The following is an 18,736-nucleotide window of genomic DNA, read 5'->3' on the forward strand; positions in this document are numbered from 1 at the left end:
CTCAGATAAAATAGACGAACGGTTAATATGTCATGTCAAAGTAAATATTACCGTTTCGAAGTAGCATTGATACCTTATCAAAAATGAATATCTAGTCAAGTAAAATTATAGTCTAAATCGGTAAGATTCAACATGTTGAAAAATAGGTTTAAAAAATCGACTATATCGGTAGGATTGTATGCATGCATATATGTCATAAAATAGTGCTTAAAAATTGTCACATTCAGGATTCCTCAGGAAGGTAGCTAGTCTTCCTTACAGAAAATGAAATTCACAGTTAAATAAAGGTCAAATCAGTAAATCTATCAAAAAAATGCACGTGCTAAATAACTATAACTTAAATGTATAGAGATAAGATGGAATGTATCTCTCACGGAAAAAAAGGTCAAAATCACGAAATAAAATCCAGATCTCTCTATATATATATATATATATATAGTCTCAAATATCATATATATATATTATCTCATAAATTTGAAACAAACATAGAAATCGAATAATCATAAATGTACACTAGATAAAATAGCTCAAGATGAAACAGGCTATACAAGTTAATTCAAGCTCTCATGTAAATAGAATGGTGCAACACAAATAAAAGAATAATTCATGCAATAAATACGATAATATATATATATGTAAGTATATAACCTCAAAATTTAGCAAAACAAATCAAACGAATGGTCCAATACACTGTAAGCAGTCTAGTAAAATAAGTAAATCAAATGCATATATTCAAAAGTGACGTATACCATTAATCACAACCTGTTATTTATCCAAGCATACATAAAAATTAACTCCAAAACATAAACTCATTAGGTTACCGTAGCAGACAATCGTCAGAACTACTTGTGTAACATGACATAAAATTCTCTGTGTTCGTGTACTCACTTATATTAATAACTACTCAACTTGTCATACATTTTGCACGCTAGCAAAATACGACATGGCACATAACTACACTACTCTTACCATGTCAAGGACGGAACTTCCATCGTCCAAAACAAACGGCGGCATCCTCTGCTCCACCGAAAACGAACCACTCTGGTCCCAAAACACAAAACAACTGAAAAAAAGGTGCATGCACTACAACAGCTAGCGGCGAACAATATGGGGAGATGCTTGGAGAAATAATAAACAAAAAGAACAAAATTCGGGGTATGGTACCCTGAGCATAAAGCATTCCTTAACGGTCCACCTCGCTCCCCTATAACAACAAAATGGGCGTACTTTAGCTAATGTAAATAAACTCTTATCATATGCCGTAACGAACCCATAAAGACAAACGCAAGAAACAACAGACAAGGTTACGTAATGGTATACTAGACTAATTTCGAAACCTCAAAACTCAAATTATCAAAAACAGCGCATCAGAATAATATAAAACGGTACTACACCACAGGAAAAAAATTGCCACAATCTTACTCAAAATTTCTAAAAATGGTGTCAGGGATAACCAAAAATTGCAGTCAGGAATATGTTCTCTCTTTTTCAAAATAGTACTATTACTAATAATAACACCAATAATAATAGAAACTACTAAAAATAAAAAGTCCAAATTTATGATCTATATGTTCCTGACTAAAGGAGGTCATATAATACTTCGTACAAGTTAGAATAGTAAAAGGAAAACAAGGAGATATTTAAAATTAACAAAAGAATTATTTTAATTCATCTCAGTCACAAATCTCAATGTTAATTAAAACACATTCTAAAAAGTGTACATTCGCTACAGCATACAGTGCGAAGAAAGCTGACACATCAAACTCAAAGTCGCAAGAGGAAACTGATAGCAATACTAGCTGAAAATTCCAGAACAAAGTACGGTACTGACCTACGGTAATGTTTACTAGAGTAAACGAACTCCATTCATACAGCGGGATCGTCTTAACTGAATACAAACAATAAAAGAAGAACTAATACCAGAGAGAATAAAACATTATCAAAGCTAATAATTGAAAAAAAAAAACTGAGCTTTCTCATAACTAACAATAAGTAAACCCAAATAATCAAAATAATCATATATACAAAACATACAATCGAACTGACAACGCCATAACCGAAACCTACAGTCAAAGGCGGTTGGGAGGGGGTTTAACTAAAGTAAAATTTAATAAAATTTTAGAGGTGGGAGGTAAAATTCTAAACCAACTTAGATAAACATACTTCAGCAAGAAAAAAAAATCAGAAGCGTACAAACATCCAATACTACTTCCAGAAGGGTTGGTGGGCGGGGGAAAATTTCCACTACTCATTAAGGCGGGAGGAAAAACAATTTGAAGCAGCGAGAGGACCACAGAGATACTAAAAATCACGGCGCAATCCACCATGTTCCGACACCACTTAACTGTCGGGATAGAAACGAGAGGCACCTAAAAGGTGTGGGATAACAATACCAAATTTATAGCAATAAAGCACATACTAAATGGGGGCGACTCCACCACTAGTCTTAGGCGACTAGAACCATGAGCAAAATTAGACAAGTTAACGAATATGAATTTGGTGTTAAAATAATTTGAAAATAACCAATGCATTTTCATTGAAAATTGGTAGCAATAAGGGCGTTAAGGAATAGAAGGTAAACAAAGGAATAGCAACTAATTTTGAACAGTCTCACCCTAATTCGAAGTAGTTCCAATCTTCTCCTTCTCACTGATAGGTGATGTTAAGGCGTTGTCCTCGATGTTCCAGTGACTTGCAGGTTGGGTTGTCCTGATGAAGTCATGATGAAAACTTGTTCGTCAATCAACCAAGGCATTGAATGCCAGACCCCAAAGGCAGGGAGACTCCGATGTGTCTCGCGTCGTGGTTGAGATCCAAAGACCAAGATCGTGCTCTCTCAATTGCTTTTGACCTGACTGTCCCTCTGACGTCAGAATGAGATGATGGTGACACCACAGAGTTTCCTGAGCGTGGTCGATTACCCCAAACTGACATTGACCCAAGTCTATGTTTCTACATGTCGTCGACTCAACACAAAGTTCTCAAACTTGCTTCTGAGACTGCTAACGTTGACAGGTAAACGAACCAAAAAGAGACTCACCTGAGTCAAAGTACTTACTTCTGTATTTATTACTTCCTTGTTGTAACATCGTGTCGTGGGTAAACGAACGAAACGGACAATGTCTTGTAGTAGCCTGACTATGAGGGGCCAATGAGGTCGAACCAATTGAGAGAAGCAATTGATCTAACAAAGCAAATTAAAAGCGTCGCGTGTGAGACTGTTTGGTAGGCAAAAAGGTAATAGGAAGTTGCTACCAGTGTTTATTACAAATTACAAGTACAAAGACTTCCTCAATAACAGCAAAGCAATAGTTGATTAATCTTTTGATGTAAAGTCAGCTTGCGACGTACAACAGAATATTGGTGTTAATAACATCAGGCAGTGAACTCTTGAAGGCTGCTTGGCTTCCATTGATGGCTGGTTGAATTTCCACATGAAATAAAGATGTCCTAGCTTGTCCTGACTTCATATCCCGTAACAGACAGAATTCGCGACGACAAGAGATTTTGAACCGAATAGTAACACGAATTCCCAGCTTTTAGTCGACATTTAATTTCTCCGTGAATATGATTTTCCTCTGTTAATATTGATCCTAGATATTTGAAAGTATCCACTTTATCAAAAGTATTATTTAGTATTTTAACGCATCCATAATTTGCTGTATTCCGGTCCCGACGCACTTCCATGTATTTAGTTTTCTCTGCATTTACTTCTAAACCCACGTCCCTGCAAGCGCTTAATAAGATCTCTGCATTCCTTTCTATTGTTCTCCTATCATCTCCTATTAAATTTACATCATCAGCATATGCCATAACCTGGTGAGTACCGTTCAACTGTAAGCCCTGGTTGCTCCCTTTGATTTTCCTTATAGCGTATTCCAGAACGAAGTTAAATAATAATGGTGACAACGCATCTCCTTGTTTCAGGCCATTCTTGACGTGAAAGCTCGTGGACAAAAATTTTCCTACCCGGACTTTACTTTGGGATTCATTTAAACATATCTTAATTAATCTAATTACCTTTCTCGGTATTCCAAGTTCTGCAAGAACGCTTTATATTGTTTCTCTCCTAACCGAGTCGTACGCCTTTCTAAAATCAATAAATAGTTGATGTACCGGGGTATTGTATTCCAACCTTTTTTCGAGTATTTGGCGAATGGTAAATATTTGGTCGATAGTTCATCGATTTCGTCTAAATCCGCACTGATAATCTCCAATAATTTCTTCTGCGTATGGGGTCAGTCTTGCTAACAGAATATTTGAAAGGATTTTATAGGATGTTGACAGAAGAGAAATGCCTCGATAATTATTACAATCCGTTTTGTCCCCTTTCTTGTGGACAGGGACGTAGTGTCCATTAAGGCTATAAGGCTTAGCCTATCCATTTATTTATACATCAGCCTGAAATGTTGCTTTTGGACATCGATACAATTAATTTTATTAAAATGGATTTATTTTGTGATGCACTGTTTAAACATCACGCCAGAATAGGTTGAAGCTTCTGCAAGAACGCATTGTAATTGTAGGCTATGGGCCGCTAGCCTTCTTCCTTTCTCATGTAATCTTGAGAATGGGGCGGTGCCAATCGCTTTCCCATCAACCTCAGCAGACGAAAACCATGAGCAATACACAAATTCAACATGATGCAACGAAAGTGGACGAATGTTGACGAAAGGCTAGCCTTTCGGGTGTTTGGAAAACAAAAGCGACAGGACGCGGTCTTGTAAGAAAGTATAGAACAGAGACTATGAAAATTTAGGGGCTCACATTCAGTCACAAGTTCTGACAAAGAAAAAACGAGAAAGAGAATAAAATTGTTATTATGAATAGTACTAAAACATCAGGGACCTTATTGCGTACCGGTTTTCGTTACCGCAGCGTAAAATTTACATTTTAGTTGGCGATAATTGACATAGCAGTTATAACTGCTAGTTGTATTTTTTGCGTTGTGTTGCGAACCGCAAGTTTTGCGAAGATTTATATTGAATGAGGCCTCAGATGAGGTATAGTTTCTTTCCTTTTTTTTGTATTTTCAATCTAAAAAAAGTTTTTTCTGTAAAAAACATCAATTTACTGAGAGCTGCAGCACTACTGTTTTCCATTAATATATGCTGATATGTGTTGTTGTGGGTGATGAGCTTAAGTTTGTGTCTATGGTTTGGGGAATTTAAAATGAAGATAGCCCTGTATCCGTTTTTATTTGTTTCTTTGAAATAGTAATACAATGTATGTGTGATATGCGAGTATCGCATATGTAAGGAAACCGTATATGTAAGGGAAATATGAAGCAGAACAGCTGTTATACTTTTTCTTGCATTATATGAAAAATATATTGCATGAATTAGCATTTTTCTATCAAGCATTACAGCCAGGTCCGTGGTCAGAACACTAAGACGTGATCGTTTAAATAAGGGCGTGTAGTTTTTTTGGGGGAGGAAGGGGGGCTACTTGAATTCATTATACTCATATATACATACGTACAACAAACAATTGCAAGTTTCAGGGGACTGGGCCGCTTTCTAGCCACCCTCTAGCTACGAATCTAATTTCAGCCTACCCGTTTCAAAACTTCACGCCACGTTACTGCTTGTGGATTGGAACAATGACTGATTCTTTCCACTCTTGTGGCAATTCTTCCTTGTTCCAGATAAGGAGAATGAGTTTGTGTATCTTGTTCCACAATTTTTCGCCTCCAGCTAAAATTAACTCAGCCGGAATTTCATCTACACCCGGAGATTTGTGTTTCTTTAATTTCTTTATAGCGGTTTCTACTTCTAATCGGTTGGGTTCTGGAATATATGGTTCTGCGGTGTGTATCTCCTTTTCTCCACGAACACTAGTTTTTGATTGCGTGTTAAGCAAATCGTCAAAGAAATCTTTCCATCTATTTAAGATGTTATCCGTGTCAGTGAGAACTGTACCGTCAGATTTCTTTAATATATAAGCACGAGGTTGATAGCCTTTCTTAAATTCGTTGATACCCTTATACATGTCCCGTATTTTTTTTTTTTTCTATTATCTTCAAGTTCCTTAATTTTAGCTTTCAGAAAATCGCGTTTCTTTGTCCTAAAAGTTTTGGAAGTTTCCCGCCTGATATCTGCGAAGTTTTGTATAGTCATTTCATTCGGATTTTGTAGCCAGCGTAATTTTGCCTGTTTTCTCTTCTCTAGTTTTATGCATTCCTGGTCGAACCATGGTTTGTTTCTACGTATTTCCGCGTGTCCCAATTTTTCTTTTGCTGAAATTTTAATGCTATCTCTAATTTCAATCCAGGTATCCTCAACACTAGTGCACTCCGAATCTTCTAAAGCCGAGAATCTATTCGAAACTTCAATCTGGTATTCCTCTCTTACCTGGCTCTCTTCTAATTTCTTTAAATTGAATCTATCCGTTTTCGGACAATGAATATTACCTTTATTCAACGATAACCTCTCTCGTATTATCGCTGCTACCAGGTAGTGGTCAGTGTCACAATCAGCCCCTCTAAACGACCGGACATCAATTATGCTAGATTGCCTTCTTCTATCTACTAAAACGTGATCAATTTGATTGTGTGTTTTTCCGTCTGGTGATGTCCAAGCGTATTTATGAATGTCGCGATGTGGGAATTTTGTACTCTTCACGATTAGGTTTTTGGATGTGGCAAAATTTACGAGTCTAACACCGTTGTCATTACTTTCCTTATGCAGACTTTCGTTCCCTATAATCGGTTTGAAAATATCCTCTCGTCCTACCTTTGCATTGAAAACCCCTAATAGAATTTTCATATGGTATCGCGGGAGTTGGTCAAATATCCGTTCCACTTCTTCGTGAAAACTGTCTTTTATATCGTCATCCTTATCTTCAGTTGGGGCATGTACATTTAAAACAATAATATCACACCACCGTCCCTTAAGAGTAATAAAAGAAAGTCTGTCAGTAACAAATTCAACCTGTTTAATTGCTGGTAATATACGTTTATGAACGAAAAACCCTGTTCCTAACTGGTGATTTTTATTTCCTTCCCCGTAAAAGAACGTAAAATTTCCGGAATTCTCAGATCCATTTCCTTCCCACCTAACTTCCTGAACTCCTACTACGTCCATCCTGTATTTCTCTAACTCCCTCGTTACGGATTTTAACGCGCCTGCCCTATAAAGATTCCTAATATTCCATGTTCCAAATCTCATGTCCATTTTCTTCTGCTGAGGTCGTGCCAAGTTATCAGTCCTTGTCCGAGGCTTTTGTGAATATTTCTTAACAAGTGCTTTCTTTTACAGGATGAGGTTGTTAGCCCTACCCAAACCCCCAAGCTGTAGGACCACTCCTAGTCGGTTGTCCGCGACTGCTTATTCAGTATATTCGCAGCTAACCTCTATATCTAGAGGCCTTCTCCTCGATCCGCAACCTGAGGACGCGCCATGCCGTTTTTAGATAACGTAAATTTACACAATGTTAAACCGCTATACTGAAAATATATTTTATCTTTCCATTATTTCCTATAAGAGTGGCTACAACTATCTGAAAAAAGAAACAGCTCCCCTTGCTTTCTACTTCTTGAACGTTACAAGGCTTGCACTGCCTCAACCATAACAACTTGTTCATGAAGCATGGTCAACTGTGAATTCGACGAACTTTGTTTCGTTTAAATACGAAGACAAATAAGCGTGCTAATTCCGTTTTGTGTAATTTAATTTGGCTCAAAACAAGTGGTGTTTTGAGGGTTTCTGGGAACATCCTATCGTTATCTAAGGGTTAAGGGCATACACTCAAGTGGATAGTCTAAACACAGTAAAGTACGTACAAAACAGAAATACCTTGTTTAATCCTGTTAATATGTTTCGCAGCACAGAAAGCCGCGTTGTTCGAAGTTCATTTTCAATGGATTTAAATTGTTCTGTTAACCCCAAAAATTGAAGATAATCAACAATAATAAAATTCAATTATTTTTTTTTTAATTTGAATTGATAGACCTATTGTCAATTTGTAAATATATAGGTAACCAACAAAGTTCTGTCGTGTTTTATGGAGGTCTGTGTTCAATTGGCTCTCACACCGTGAGTTCAATCGAATAGACATAAGGCGAAGGTCAGTTGTTGGTGTGGCTATATTCAACATACAATCTGGTTGTGGTAGTTCAGTTACACCGTAAGCTTGCGTAAAGACGGAGCGAACATGGGACCTCCACAGAGTGCCATAAAGACGTGTATACTGTAAGAGTTCAAACTAGAGTCAAACGCCACTACAGCGGGGCGGACGATATGTCAGGCCTTTGGTGAGGGTGTCATAGCCACGCGGAGAGTGCAGCGGTGGTTTAACAAGATTAAGGGCGGTGACGAAACACTCGAAGACGCACCACATGCCGGAAGACCAATACATGTACAAAATGAAGATCTTCAGGCAGCAATTAAGGCGAACAGTAGCCAGACATGTGAGGAACTAGGATTACAATTCAGTGTGAGAGTGGAGAAAACATTTGGCAGCACCTCCATCAACTTGGGAAGCACTACAAGTTGGATCGATAGGTCTCACATGATTTGACACCAAGCCAGAAAGCAACGCGAGCAGATACCTGTGTTTCTTTGCTGTTTCGACTGAGGAAGGAGTCATTTCTGGACTGATGTTGACATGTGATGTGAAGTAGGACCTGTACGAAGTGCCACGGCGCCGTCATCATTGGTTAGCATCCCATGAACCGGTTCTAAAACAGCCGAAACCAGCATTGCTCCTGTGTGTTTGGTGGACTGCTCGCGGCATCATGCATCGGGAACTACTACTAGCTGATCAGAGCATCAATGCAACTGTGTACTCTCAGCAGTTAAGCCGTGTTCAAGAAAATCGCAAACCTCTTGAGCTAGCACTTCTGAGTCACCAAGGAATTGATCCTCCTGTTACAGGACAAGCCCCACGTGACTAAGATGACCTGGGATACCATTCTACGTCTTGGATGGGAAACACTATTGCATGTGCCATACTCTCCGTACATTGCACCGTCCAATTATCACCTGTTCCATTCCTTGGACAATCACCTTAGAGTAAGCCAGTTCAAATCCCTAGTAGAGGTGTAAAATGCCTTCTTCGCTTCACGGTAGACCAAGTTTTACCGCGATGGAATCCACGGCCTCCCAGAACGTTGGCAGAAGGTCGTCGATGCTGATGGGGACTATTCGAAAGTGTGTGGTATATTTCTGTGTGGTATGGTGTGGTATATTTCTGTGAAAAAACGACAGAACTTTTTTGATTACCTTTATATATATAATAACGAAAACCGTTAAAGTAAAATCCGCATTGCTGAGTACCACGTTATGCAAGGTAATCCTGTATTCTATAAATTAAAAGTAGCACATGTAAATGGTAAATGTAAGTATCCCTGGAAAGTGCACTGATGAAACACTGCTAACAGCAGAAATCATGAAGTTTAACAGATTCAATTTTTTACTACTGTTTCCTTTGGTTTAAAACATTATAGCAGTGGTTGGAAACCTTCGATCTTCCGCGTTATTAAGTGCGGCTTTCCAAGCCTGTTGTAAAAAATGCTAAATTATACAAGGAATATGAAATATATATGACAGATTACGAATACTTCGAGAACTCAGATCACAAAGGTGTACCTTTAAGACCAATTGAAGCTCAAAACGTCCATAATAGAACTGGAAGTCCCAATTCTGTCTCGACAAAACGTAAATGAATGATAAATTTCATTGTTTTACCTTTTTAATACGTTATAGTACGCTTTCATGTAAATTATTAATCTAATAATTACGAAATAACTAAAAAAAAAAAAAAAAAAAGAAAGAAAGAAAGAAAAAGAAAGAAAGAAAGAAAAGAAATTAGGTCTATTCACAACTATCATATGCGGCCTTTTGGGGGAAATGAGCATTGTCAATGTGGCCTTTAAAACAAAAAATTCCGCATGTATAACACCACAATGATATATCGTTACGACATTACTTCCTCCTGGGTATATGGTCAGCGCATGCGCTTTCAGTGCAGGAGACCTGGCGGGAGCTCATGTAGTTAGGATTTCACTTTAAGCTGTAAATCCACATCTCTTACAGCCTTGGTGCTGAAAAGGACGCTAAATTCAAAAAAAAAAAATGAAATGAAATGAAATATTTGAGTTTTACGTCCCACGGTTATGCCGGTTAGGCTAAAGGAGAAGGTGATTATGAGAAATGAATGAAATGGAGAAATGAAGAAAGTGTGAGGAAACGGGAAAACCCCAAGAAAACCCACGCACACGGTAAGCTAAACTCAAAATCGACCACCAACTACAACGATAGTGCATAGAAATATCATTTCAGGCTTCGATTAACCTCTCCCGTCTGGCTTTTAAATCCAGCAGTAAACATCTTTCTGTCGAGATTTTTAAACGAATTGAGAAATATGCTTCTGAAATTAAAATATTTATGATTGTTTAATACGTATTTAATAAGATGCCTGAAGTGCATAGATTCTTGTATTATTAGTTAGTTTTTGTTCCATCCAAATACATTTCCAATTAGCTGAGTTACAACTATTATGTTTAAATACCTGTAACTCAGCTAATTGGAAATGTATTTGGATGGAACAAAAACTAACTTATAATACAAGAATCTACGCACATCAGGCATCTTATTAAATACGTATTAATCAATCATAAATATTTTAATTTCAGACAACATATTCAATGTACTCATCATATAATATACTTTTCTGAAATTCTTCAAAGGATATCTCTTGTTGAGAATTCCATAATATCTACAAGTTTGTTTTGGTGTGGTATATTTCAAAGAAGGGATCAGCACACAGCGATTCATTCCATCACACATAGGATTCCTTACACTTAAGATGATTCCTTCCTTCTTTTTTGATAGCACATACACCGCAACGAGCACTTTCTGGTTTCTTAGACCAGTGTTTCGAACGTCGAGCAAGGTGTTGTGAGTAATATTGACTTGTTTCCGTTACTAGTAACTCTACCAAATGTTTATCAAAGAACAGAAAAAAGATTGATAGTGTAGAGGAAAATGAAATGAAATGAAATTTTGAGTTTTACGTCCCACGATTATGCCGGTTAGGCTAAAGGAGACGGTAATAATGAGTAATGAATGAAATGGTGGAATGAAGAAAGTGGGAGGAAACGGGAGAACCCTGAGAAAACCCACGCACACGGTGTTTGTCCACCACAAAGTTCACTTGGCGGGAGCAGGGTTTGAACCCGAGACCTCTAGCACCAGAGGTGAACGCTCTACCACTGAGCCACCGCGGCCCCTAATAGTGCAGAGGAATTTGTTGTAATTTTAACAGCGGTATTTTTGTCTAATCCAGTTTCGAAAACTGTAAAGGAATGTACTTCTGGTTTATGTCCAAGGATGCGCGGGCCCTAGGTTGCACACCCCATAGGTTGTCAACCATTTGGTCCCCCTTCACCCCAATCACTAGCATTGCCACTTTCACGTTCCTCAACACTCAGTGTTCTTATTTCATCAGTATCTGCTCTATCTTCCTCTTCTGCCAATATTTCTTCATTACTACTTTCGCCTATAAGTACAAAGTCTTGGACTTGTTCGTCAACAACTTCCTCCTTTCTCTTCTATCCATTTTTAACACACACGCACGAAAAACAGATAATAAAAATATTTTTCTACGCTAAAAAATATTTTCTCGTAACGCGAGGAAAACGCAGCAGCAAACAGCTGCATATGAACAAAACTCAGAAGAAAATATATCTCGTCTCACAATCAGTTTAATTGTTTTGGACCCTAGAAAGCCCCTGACCTAATGTGACATTCAAAACAACAAAAATCAAAGGAGATCTTTCAGCGACGTGACTAAAGATGGGTTGCCACGTTAGAAGAACTTGTAGCTGTCATAAAAAAATCTTGAAACCCTACCATATTTCACCGTGTACACATAGTCTTGAAAGGGTCATAAAACATTTTTTCCATCTTGCAAGGAGTCGAACAGTGTCCAACTTTCTGGAACATCTTGCTTGCTACCTGCTATCACCCTCCCGCTGACATAAAGGAAAAACCAGTTTCGCCGCTTCCGAAACAACGGATTCTTTTGGACAGGGAGGGGGAGTGCGCCAAAATACACGTTTTTAATGAGGTTAATTGTTTGTCCACTAGACTGCAGTGCTGCATGGGTGTAACACCTTTCTTGCTTACAAGAAGTTGTAAAATCTAAACAGTAGATAGAAAGATCGGGTAGCAAGGTCTTTTTTATGACAGCTACAAGATTCATGTAAAGTGGAAACGTGGTCTAACTCATATTTCTGGTAAGGAAGTCATAAATATACACCTGTCATCACATTCTTACAACACACGCTAACTGCATTTCTTCCTTTTCATTACCAAGGTTTGGCATATAGTGCTTGTGACTATGAACAAAAATTTAGTCTCGCGGGCACATTAGTGATACAGTATTCGGGATGGTGTCAATGAGGAGGTCTGTGTACAGGTATTAAGAAAAGTGATGGTGAACATCTGGGTTGTGCGACTGGGGCGGGGGGAAGGGTGTTTCAATATGGCCGCCGTAACGGAAGTTTTTCAAACAAATTATACCATATTTCAGGAAGTAATGCTCCGATTTCAGTAAAATTTGGGTCAAACTATAGGTTTTCAAGGTCGGAAAGAACATATTTTGTCATAAGAACTATGTATAATCATATCTAGTCTCCGTTTGACAACCGCACATAATGTTGAAGATTTTTCTAACAGTTTTTTTATAACCGAAACAAGAGCTTTTGCTCTATAATTACTAATTAATAATAATAATAATAATAATAATAATAATAATAATATGCGTTCATTAAGCTCAAGACGATGAATATGCATATATTCATGAAATGCTTTATAAATATTAACAGTTGAATAATAGGTGGCGCCATGTGTTTGTACAACTTTAAAAATAATATTTAACATTTCTAAGTACAGCAATAAGCACATTTGCTATAAATTATTTTTGTTAATGTTTTAACTTGATGCAAGAGCAGTTTTGTAAAGCTTTTATTTTATAAACTTGAAGATGTCACAATTATTTCAACAGTTGCGATTTTATGACAAAGAATATGTGTATATAAAAGGGGTAATGATTGTGGTCCAATGCATACTAATTTGTCTAATATTGTAAAGGGGTAATAAAAGAGGTATCCATCCATATAGTGCGAAAAGGCCGTAGAAAGTTTTTCAGAGGTAAGAGAAGGAACGCAAACGTGCTTTTTCTCTAGGTTTTCATGATTAGTACGGTGCATACGAAGTAACTCATCATATGAGTGTTGGAGTGTATCAAAGACAATGCAGTCTCTTGTGCAAATTGATTGTGGAAGTCGTAAGCGTAGAAAACCTGCTCAACCTGACTGTTTTATCTGCGAGTGTTCAACGAGAGAGGTAATAGTGCAAAATCCAAGTGAACAGACATATGCAGTGTTATCTGAATCCATATCCAGCCTTGCGTCTTGGAATGATAACGATGGTTTACGTCTTTTTCAAGCTCTCCAGAATGATTTTTCTGCTTTGAACTTGAAATCGTTTGATGTTCACTGGCATTTATCTTGTTACAAATCCATAACTCACAAGAAAAAACGGGAATTGGCAGAAGCCCGCTTAATAAGGCAGAATCAGTATGAATAGGATGAAAGCCAAGAACCAAGTAAAGAATCCGAAACATTGGATGATCAAACAGTAAAATGCACTCGCCAACGCATGCCTATTTATAACAAATACCGGTGCTTCTTTCGCGATAGCAAAAAAACTAGAAAACATCCCCTTCGTCATGTTTCATATGACACTGGTGGATCCAATTTTTGGAAGGCTGTAGAACTAAGTGGAAATGATACGTGGATGGTGAGGCTCAGCGAATGTTTAAATCCAACTGATGTTCACGCCATAGATGTGCGATACCATCCGAAATGCTGGGCGAAAAATGTGACCAACATGGGGAGAAAAGCATGGGGAGAAAATGGATTATGTGCCTACTGCAGCATTAGTTGCATCTGACGTTGAATTTACTTGGCTAGTCGAGAAATTTCTTCAAGCTGGCAATGTGGCTTGTATAGCTGACCTTGAAACTACTTACGTCAACATATGTTCTTTCAATGGCGTGAAAGAAGATGAAATTCTCAGAACAAGGAAAAATTTGAAACGGTTCCTTGCAGAAGAAATACCAGACATAGACTTCTGCAATCCAAAGCAAAAGAATAAATCAGAAAGAGTGACTTTGAAACGAACAAAAGATGCAGCAGTTGCAATTCTCGAAGAAGAATTTAAAGAAGGAAACTTGAAAGCCCTCTTTAATGCTGCAGAAGTTTTAAGGAAAGAAATACTTAAAGCTTAAAAGTGGGAGTTCTCTGGCTCTTTAACGCGAACGAATGAGGTAGTGCCTGATGAACTGTTACTATTTTTCAAGTGGTGTTTGTTAGGAACGGGAACTGTTCGTCATACAAGGGAATTACCATTTCAAGTAGCAGTAGGACTATCGGTACACCAATCTATGCGGAGTGCGCAAGTAATAAATCTTTTGCATGAACTTGGTCTTTCTGTGCACTACTCCCGTGTCATGAATATCGAAAATCAAATTGCGGAGTCAGAGCTGAGAAGATTGGAAGAATTCAATGGTCAATACATCCCACCAGACATTGAACTAGGAAAATTTATCCATTTTGCTATCGACAACATTAACTTTCAGGAAGATACGCCAGACGGGAAGGATAAGTTACATGGTACTGCACTCGTAGCATATCAGACACTATCTCGTCCGAACTGCATACTTTGCCAACAAGTGAAGGGAAGAAAGATATTCCTGACAGCCTATATGAAATGGTAACATACAATCTACCGAAGAAAGTACATCCAGCAAGCCCAGTATTAGTCACTAGCATCCCATCAGACTTTTACAGACAACTATTAAACTATTCCTACCAGCAAGATCTACTTTGGGCCATGGCAGCAACATCGGAAAGTTACAAAAATGTAAATAACGATTTAGCACATGACGGTGAACGTAATCAACTGCCATCACACTTCACATGGTCTGCCCATAATTCTCGAATTTCCTCCGTGAAGCCAAAAACACAAATTTCCCTGCTCCCGCTCATCCCAGCAACACAACTGATTGTTCAGTTCTGTTAAGTGCTATGAAACACTTCGAACGAATTAGCATATTCAAAGCCAGTGTGAGGGTGTTGTAGTATCTGCTGATCTAGCTATCTATATATCTTTGAAATTGATGCAGATGTTTCGTTCAGAGCAGAAGTGGGTTGTTTTGCCAGGTGATTTACACATTCAAATGGCTGAATTACGAGCATTAGGAGTGTACATTGAATCTAGTGGAATTCCAGAAATGTGGGTAGAAAATGGCCTGTACAGTGAATCAACAGTACAGCGAATACTAGAAGGGAAACCAATTCGAAGATCATTTCGTGCTCATGTCATCACATTTCCTGCGTTGCATGTTCTTCTGTTGGAGGAGTTCTTTAAATACAATGAAGACATGAAACAAGAATGTGAACAATTAGCTGTTGATTTTAGGCATGCTTGGAGAACTAAAGATGGTCCTGGTGTAACAAATATTCATTCTCGTTTGCAAAATATTATGGATGAAAAATAGATTCGTGAAAAATTAGAAACTTATGTAAACGAAAAAAAGTAAAGATAGTCCCACTTTCTGCATGGTAAAGAACTATATGGATATGGTTCGATCACTCTTGGCGTTCACGCGATCAGTCCGTAATGGCTCTTGGGAACTGCGATAAGCCTCTTTGTATGATTTTACCAAGTACTTTTTCGCTCTTGATTTGCGTAACTACGCAATGATTATCACATGACATGTGTGGGAAATGAGCATATTGCAAAAAGAGAAGCCACGTGTGTGGGAGGAATTGAAAGCTGGCAAATGGACCCCAAATAAAAGTAACATTCCTTTCTGCAGCTTAGGTGCTGATGAAGCTCTCGAACAGGAATACAGAAAGATGAAAATCTTAGGAGGTATTGTCGGTATATCTAGAAATCGCAAGACTTTGAATAAGTTTTTTCTAGCTTCCCCTCTGCTAGCAAGGGTGTCTTCAACTTGCAAGGGATTGTTATCCACTGCAGAAGCAGAAAGAGCCCATCATCATGAAATAAGTGAAGCGATATCCGGAAGACAGGATCGGTGGCTGAAAAACTTGCTCGAAAGTTTTAGAGCTTTCACTAACCCTTCTCAACAAGATAACGCCTTAGTACATTTGGTAACTAAAGCTGTAGCACCAGACAGAGTGAAACAGGATGTGTGTGATATGCCTAACATTGGAGAAGCACTGCGTGATAAATTTGTCGAAGAAAGAATCGAAACTGGTACTGTCGATCTTGGAATACCATACACCAAACAAAGTTACAACTGTGGAAAACAACGCGGAAGAGAGTTAGAATTTCAACAAAATCTGGTGTAGTCGAACTGAAGGAAGACGGGTGTCTGTTCAAACGTCTCATCGTTCTCTGCAGGTCACGCCAAAACACTGACCTCAGGGAATGTATTGGCACATACGAATTGTCTGTGGTTCCGAGAGCACTTTTTGCACCCGATGGTGCAATGTTTCATATTAGTGACAAAAGCAAGTTAATGCATCATCTGGAAGACCTGGTAACAGATACCTCCACAGAGACAATTTGTACTTCACCATCTTCAGATCCAGATGTGACTTCAGATACTCTAGATTTCTTTGTAGCTATTGTTGATGGTATGGCCGAGCTACAGTCATTACAGTTAAAACAAGCCAATACTTGTCTTGATTTGGTCATTCAATACAGTCAAATGATCTTGTCAAAATATGGTAATTCATCAGAAATAAACATCGTGTTTGATACATACAAAGAAGATTCGCTAAAAAGTGCTACTAGGAAACAACGAAGTAGAGGACTTACTCCTGTAGAATACAAAATCACACCCAACATGTCTATAAAGTCCGTGCCCCTTCCAAACCTTCTTTCTCACGTCCGAAATAAGGAATACTTAACTGCCCTTCTCAGTAAAAATTTAATAGAAGTGGCCTCCAAATGCAACAAAAAAAATAATCGTTTCCAATGGGACGAATCCAGAATCTACATTTCTTGATGTTGGTGATCTCAAAAGCACTCATGAGGAAGCTGACACCATGTTAATTGTTCATGCATGTCACTCTTCGCTACGAGGTGCTTCAATTTTGAAGATATGTTCTCCAGATACAGATGTCCTGGTTTTAGCAGTCCATAGTCATCCAATCTTAGCAAAGAACTCCAGTTTTAAAGTCATTGGTTCAAGGAAAGAGAAATCCTATTGGGTCTTATGTACCAAGCTCTTGGGCCATCTCGTGCTTTGGCTCTTTTAGGGATGCATGCCTTGTCAGGGTATGATACAACAGGAGCCTTCTCTGGAAAGGCAAAGACTACATTCTGGAGACGGTCTATGGAGGCAGATGAGGACATCTTAAGAGCATTGGTTTCACTCGGTGATGCAAAAGACATCACTGAAAAAATGTATCAAGAAATAGAGAGATATGTTTGCACTGTGTATCTGCGCCCAAATAAAAACATATGCATCACCTCATTGAAAGACTTACGCTGGTGGTTTTTCACCCACAAACAATCACACAGCAGTGGATTGCCTCCTACTAAGGCCGCTCTGCGTCCTGCCATACAACCAGCCCACTATCAATGCCTTGAGTGGAAACAAGCCGTTGTAGCTGATCCTATACTCCCGCCTCCTTATGATTATGGATGGAATAAAGGTACTGACGCACCAATTCCAGTTTTCTGTAACCTGCCTTGTGCTCCAGAACTGCTAGATTTAATTAAGTGTTTCTGCTCGCGTGGCCGTTGTCAATTTGCATGTAAATGTGTAAGTGCAGCACAGGCGTGCACAGAGATGTGCAACTGCTTAGCTGATGAGAATATGTGCGATAATCCTAATAATAGTGAATTGAACGATACACTTTCAGACAATGAAAGTTCTGATAGCGAGTGAAAATACAACAAAAAGGAAAATAAAGATTTTGGGAATGCCAAAAATTAAAACTAAACAAGCTTATAAGATTATTATTATTATTACTATTATTATTATTATTATTATTATTATTATTATTTCAGTTTCTATCTTTCATAATTTTTCGTGTTTAGTGCTTGTATTTTCACTGAGCATATTTTTTAATATTGTAGATGTAATCAAGAATATTATTTTTATTTCACCCACTAATGGTTATGTATATAGAGATATAGACATAGAGATATTATAGAAGTGTAAATTAAGATTTTAACAATTTATCCAATAATAAATATCACTGCGGACAATACAGCAATGAATATATATATTGTAAAAAAAAAATGTGTGCGGCTATTAAACGGTGACTGGATATTGTTATACACAGTTCTTATGGCAGATTTTGTTCTTTTTGACAATAAAAACCTATTAAATTTCATTGAAATCGGTGCAATACTTCCTGAAATATGGTCCAATCTGTGTGAAAAATAGCCGCTACAGCAGCCATATTGAAGCACCCCTTCCCCCAGCCCCAGTCGCACATATAAGGACACATAGCATATGCTCTGCTCTTGTAAAACGGTAAACAAATCGTGGATAACACATGGGAATACTATTTCCAACCAAGCAGAAGAGAAATACATCAGAATGACGGAAAAAGTTAGACATTCACCTTTCAAAACAAAGTAATACTATATGTAAGTGTGGATATATCCGTCACTCGGTAGAATCTATTTATCTTCCAGAGCGGATATATCCGCTTCTAGGACAGAAAGGGTTAACA

At 38.0% G+C, this 18,736-nt stretch overlaps 1 protein-coding gene across 2 annotated transcripts in view; it reads left to right on the plus strand.

Annotated features, from left to right (window-relative positions):
• LOC145666500 (uncharacterized) overlaps positions 1–18,736 on the plus strand; it is an 89,874-nt gene that overhangs the window by 2,290 nt on the left and 68,848 nt on the right. The gene's annotated exons all lie outside the window — the stretch shown is intronic.

Source organism: Thermobia domestica, chromosome 12 (genome assembly GCF_964235325.1).
Source record: "Thermobia domestica chromosome 12, izTheDome1.hap1.1, whole genome shotgun sequence".
Taxonomy (NCBI): Eukaryota; Metazoa; Arthropoda; class Insecta; order Zygentoma; family Lepismatidae; genus Thermobia; species Thermobia domestica.